This window comes from Passer domesticus, chromosome 10 (genome assembly GCF_036417665.1).
Source record: "Passer domesticus isolate bPasDom1 chromosome 10, bPasDom1.hap1, whole genome shotgun sequence".
In the NCBI taxonomy this organism is placed as follows: Eukaryota; Metazoa; Chordata; class Aves; order Passeriformes; family Passeridae; genus Passer; species Passer domesticus.
Genome location: NC_087483.1, coordinates 35,503,881 through 35,510,168, shown reverse-complemented (window position 1 = coordinate 35,510,168; position 6,288 = coordinate 35,503,881).

Here is a 6,288-nt window from a genome sequence, read left to right as displayed (position 1 = left end):
GGTTGGATGGAGCTTTGAGCAATGTGATGCAGTGCAAGATGTCCCTGCCCATGGCAGGGGGTTTGGAACTGGATGACTTTTGAAGCTCCCCTCAACACAAACTCTTCTGTGATTCTGTGAGTGGGGCTCAGAAGAAGAGCACAGCTCCATCCCAGTGTGTCCCAACATTTGTACTTCCCACACAGACATTGCCTTGCCAGTTTCCTGCAGACTTTTAACAATGATCCCACCTTTGCCCCTTTCCTAAAGAAAGTTTATCTCTTTTTTTCCCCTCTTGTCATCTTCTCCTTCCCTGTCTGTCATGCTCAGCTCCCAGCAGCACAGCTCTGTCAGTGGGTTCTTCCTTGCTGAAGCCTTTCAAGCGCCATTCTTCTAAATGAAACCTCACTAAATCTAGCAAACTGCTGCAGACTGTTTCTGTTTATGAGCTGACATTTGCTGCTCAGGAAATTCTTCACTGTAAAATCTTCAGCCAGCCTGTAGATACCATAGTCCTTTACATTTTGTTTTCAAGCTCTGATCACTTTTCCAGGCCTTTGCCTGAGCTGGCTGGCGGAGGAAAATAAAAAAATGGTAAAGTTATCTTTGTTATTTATTTTCTTGCAAGCAGAGAAAAATCTAACAAAGGCAAAAGAAATCCTGCTGAGACCATTTTAACAGCCATGTATCATTGAAGGGCAGTGCATCCCTAGCTGGTGTAAATAAAGGAGGAAAATATGAACCAATCTGTATGGCTCCAGTTTAACATAACTTCTGCAGCATTAATAAAAATTATTTCTAAGGACCTTAATTTGTTATGAAAAGTCATCCCGTGCAAATTTTGCCTTTTATAAGACTAAAGCAAATAACAAAAAATATTTCTATGGGCTTTTTAGTGTTTGCTGTCTTGCTCCAAACGCTGCATAGTCTGAAAAAGTAAAACTTTGCCATCACCTGCAGCAAGTTGAGATGAGCTGAGTAACTGTAAAATCATGAAGATAATCTTGCTTGACATGCAAATTGTGCAGCCTAACCAGGGAAAAAGCTAGTTCGTCATTTAATCTTGGAAAATGCAATTTGGGCTGCTGTAACTGGAGCTTTCCAAGAGATAAATTTCTCAAAATGATTAATATCTCTGGCAGCAAATTATATCAGTAATATGTGTAGAGCACGAAGGAGGCTTGGAGTAATGTAATTCTGTTCAATTTTTTATTTTTTTCATAAAAGGGAAGGGTAGATTATGCCATCTAGTTAAGCCTTTACATATTCTAAAGAGAAGCAGTATATTCAAATTCTAAACTCTGCTTAAAAAGGGATAAATTTCTGCCTGCAGGTTTGCAGATCCTTAAGGTAGTGGTTTAAATGAAAAAATTGACATTTTGGAATGGGATGAAATTTTAAAATCCCAGGAAAAAGAAGATTCTGAGTTCTTAAAATTGTGTTTTGCCCTGCCAAAACTGTTGATACTGCTGAAAGCCTAGAGGAAAATCACTGATGGCTCTTTTTGATTTTTTAATTTTTTTTTTAAGAACAGACTTTACTAATCTTAAACTTTTAATGCTGATGTAAAAGCTTAGATGAAATTGCAGAAATTATGCTTTTCTAAATAACATGAATAGTTTAAAATTTAATTCCCTTGAAATTGTAGATCTGCTTCAGCACTTATTTGGAGAGGATCTTTAGAATCCAGAGGGATGACTTGGACCTTAAGATCTTTTAGAGGGTTTTTTAAATGAGCAAAAGGATTCTTGCATTGGACATGTGAGGTTGAAGGCTGTGGAATACCCTTTGTTTTACCTGAGTTAATTAGCTTTAGTAGATATTTATCAAAGAACATGTAGATACTTTTTGCTAATTATTTAACACCATTAATTATGAGATAATAGGGCTGTATCACTTTCTCCCAGGTTATTGGTTTCACTTAATTAGTAATTACAGAAAGATAAATGCAAAAGAGGGTGTACACTGCATAATCATGTCTTCCACACATAAGAAACATAAAACTAAGTAAATCCTTCCCCAGACTGGTCCTGATTTATACTGGTGGCTGAGAAGGAGAGTCAGGCCTGACAGTGAATTGCTGACCTGCATTGCTTTCACTTCTTTCATGCAGACAGTTCTTCAAAGTGCTTACAATAAAACCCCAGTGCTCTGATTTACTGCCTCAAGCATCCTGGAGAAACCTGGGATGGTCACTGTAGTGCTTGTGGTCCTTCTCTGCCACCAGCCTGGTCCATCTCCTATTTCTTATTTCCCTTCAAGGAACTATGGGAACTATTCTGCAGTTCCCCCAAAAATTTTCTTTAGTAAACATTAACATTATAATGTCTTTAAACAGCACCTAATTGTTAAAAATTAAATCCAGAACAGATGCCAAGATCCACATTCATTTGTTCCTTGCTAATAGACTAAAGAATGAAGAAAAGACAGAGATGACTGTATCTCCATTTCTGCCCATCTGATTTCCACATGGTGATTTCTGATTGCAGATATCTGCACAAGTCACAGCAGTTCCAATTTTAGGCCAGCAGAGCTTAATGTACCGAGTGTGAGATTGGGAATCTGGTTGTTATAGCTTATAAATAATTGGCTGGATTTTTCTTCTGCTGCAATTTGTCCCAGCTCTACCAAAGTTGTATCATCTTCAGCACATTAAATGAAGTTATAGAGCTGTAATTCTCCTGAACCTTTAGTATAAAAACCTGTATGAACCAATAAAATTTTGGACAAAACAGATTTACCACTGGGAAAAAAGGCATGGATCTAACTGAGGCATTGGCTGAGTGCTGTGGTTGCACCTTCAGCCAAAGATATCCAGGTAACAAACAGAAATAATCTCTGCCTGAGAGCAGAAAGGGTGTCTGCAACTTTCCACCTGCTCGTGTGACCAGCCATTACTCAATGTGTGTCAGCTCCATCTGTAAATTTTGCTCCCCTTTATGTTTGAATTTTCTGAGGAGCAGAATCTCGTGCAGCCTCTCAGATTGGATTGCAGAACATGTCAGTGGAGTCATGTTGACTGGAATGACCTCTGCTTTGAAAGGAAAGGAGGTAATTGGGTTTCCAAATTCAATGCTGCATCTGACATCAATCAGTTGTCAAATTTCATTAACTCTCACACTTTGGGTTCCAGGAAGATTGACTGTACATGCCTGTATGGCTGGGAAAGCACTGAAACTCTGACAAGCCTTGATAACCAGAGCTGCTCAAGAGAATGTCTTTAATAAATGCTCTCTCACTTTTCTGTGTGACCCAGAATTCTTCAAGGAACAGCTATTATCCAAAGATATAAATATTGATAGAAAATTAATAAATATTTGTATGTAGGCATATATGGAGAGTTATTTATCACTCTCCAGATAGATTATATATACATACACACACACATATCTATATCTATACATACACACATTTGTGTACCTACATGCATATATATATACACATATATATATATAAACACACACATGTAGGTACATAAACACAGATCTGTATACATTTTTAAAACACCCATTCCACTCTAATCCAATCCAATCTAATCCAAACATAATAAAGCCCCCCTGAAAGGGAAGTCTCTTATAACTTGCCTGGGAAATGGACCCACAACACCCATTGCATTGTGGAGAAAAAAGTTCTGCTGTCCCTGCTTTAGAGCACAGAAAGAGTCAGAGGCAGAGATGTGTTAAAAATATGCTAAAAATAGTCTTGAGTTTAAATCTGTGCTTTTCAAATAGGCAAAGATTCACAAAGCCAGAACAAGGTACCTTGGGCCAGGCATAAAAATACTTTGGGGTTTAGGAAGAACACTGATGCCAACTTCGCAATATGGATTGTTGTTACTGAAAACTGTGCTTCTAACATTGTAAGTAATCTGCTGTCATGGACCTAAAGATTTATTTATTTTTTGAAAGACATTTTCAGAAAAGAAAAAGAAAAAATTAGTAAAGGGTGAATACTATCAAAGAAAGAAAAAATTGAAAGGATATTTTCAGGTTCCTGCTGCCTCAGTGCTGCTATCCAAACACAGGCAGATCTGGTTTTGGAAGAGTGCTGGGCTCCAGCAGGAGATAATCACAGCTTGTGCTGGACATCTGTGGTCCTCAAGGAACTGCTAAAGCTCTGGGTGTGGAAATCAGGTGAGCAGAAAATAGGCTTTTAAATTCCTAAACCAAAACTACCCAATTAAGGAACTTCAACCCCGGTTCAGTATCTTTGCATAATTTGTTGAGAATCTAAAAATTTTAGTATATATTTGTGGACTTGATAGCCTACAAAAATTCACAGTAAACGACATGGTCTACCAGCTTTGTCTGATGTGATAAATAAGATCACTAGATATTTTTTAAACATCTGACTTCCTCTATTTTTTCTTAATATTTCATTATCATATTCTTATCTCCACAGTTAATTTAATTTGCTATTAAACCACCCACAGTGTTAGCTTGTTCATTCTCTTTCATCTCCCTCTGTATCCCACAAGAATCTAGAGTCAGACTCTTGTCACAGTTCTACTTTACATAAGTAGCTGGTTGGAACAGCAGAGATATAAATTTTATGTGCTCCATTTGCATCACCAAAATTCTTGGAAACTCACCTGTATGCATTGTTTGCTCAGTTGTATACATGCCAGCAGCCCAGAACTCATTTTAAATTATAGTTATTTCTGCTTATGCGAGTGCCTGTTTTTTTCCCTCCTGGCATCCATTCTTCACCAAAAGTTGTGATTCTATTTTTGATTCCCTGGTTGTTACTTCTGGAGATATTTTGAAGGTTTGTGTAAGCTAGAGTACATTTGAAACAATCAGTCCAGTTAAACACATGGCAAGTAGCACTTCTCCAGTAATTGCTGTACTGCATCACCTTCCCCCTTCAGCCTCTTCAATGCCAAGGTCTTCCACAAGGAAAAAAAGCCATAACTTAAAAAAAGTATGTTCATGACGAAGATATTCATTATAAATTCTGTACACATTGGTTGTTTGCAATGATTTTGTTTTTCCACTTGTTCCTCAGGCAGTAGTAGTAAATTTGGGTGCTTGTGACATTTCTGCAATTCTACCTTTGAATGAGGCTCATGCCATATATTCCCTTATAAATACTGACATGCTTTAAGTCCCATGTGTGCCTCTCATGTAGAAATGAAATAGACAGTACAGTCATTATTCACCTTAATTTGGAATATTTATTGCCCTTGGTGGATACGAATGTATTTGTTACGCTCACAATAAATGACCTCTGGGTTTCAGAGATGCATTTTCTTAGGAAAAACTTGCAAGGAGTAAATAATGCCCTTCCCTTTCTCTCTATGATTATTTCTACGGTGCCACTATTGTGTCCTGAACCTAAATTTAATTCATGCTAAGCTGAGGACTCTTGCTCATGTTGTAGTGTGAAACAAGGGTAACATTTGTGTAAATGCAGTGAGAAGAAAAGCAACTGTATGGCTTGCCCTGGTGGCATTTGGAGAAATATGCCTGTAAGGACCTGCTGTAGAGTACATGTGGCTCAGTCCTGGGAAGGGAAAATGCTGCCTTGTCCTTGGGCTGAGGAGTTCATTATCACTCACAGGCAGCTGGTTTGTCTGTGCTCAGGGAAGAATGAGCTGCATAAGCACGGCCGTGAGGTCAGAGTGTCAAGTCCCTCATCATGAACTGGAAACCACAGCAGCAGCAGCAGCAGTAGGGTGGCAGCTACACACCTGAAAAAAACAGGCAGCTCTCCTACTGTTTTGCTGTTATTGAAAGCTGTGTAATTTTAGAGATAAAATATTTTAATATTTGAAGATCAGCCCGAAAATGTCAGATGACTGGATTATGTGTAAAACTGTATTCAACATTCATAATTCATAGAGTAGTACATCTAGTTCTAAGCTTCCCAATAAAAGTCAGGAGAAAGAAAACATTATTATTTTAAAGCTGAAAAAGGAGGGATAAATTGACTTTCCTGAGGTCCTATGGGAAGTCTGTGCTAGACATGTGTTTTCTCTGAACTATCCATGCAAACTTCCCCCACCTTTCTATGGAGTAAGCCTAATTTTTGTACTTTTCTTTACCCTTTAAAGCTCCTTCCTTCCAGTCAAAGGACACATATCAGAAAGAGATAATCAGAAAAAAAAATGTGTTTTAGAATTATGGTGACAGACTCCAGTAGGTGCAATCCCCTTTGAATATTTTTCACTTGCTAATAAAGGCTAAAAGTTCTGTCAAACAGGTGTCCTAGTTATTTGATATGCAAAAGAGGCTGATTTAAGAACTGACAGAGAAGCTGGATTTAACATTTTAAGGCTATTTTAAATTAAGTATTAATAACCTGGAA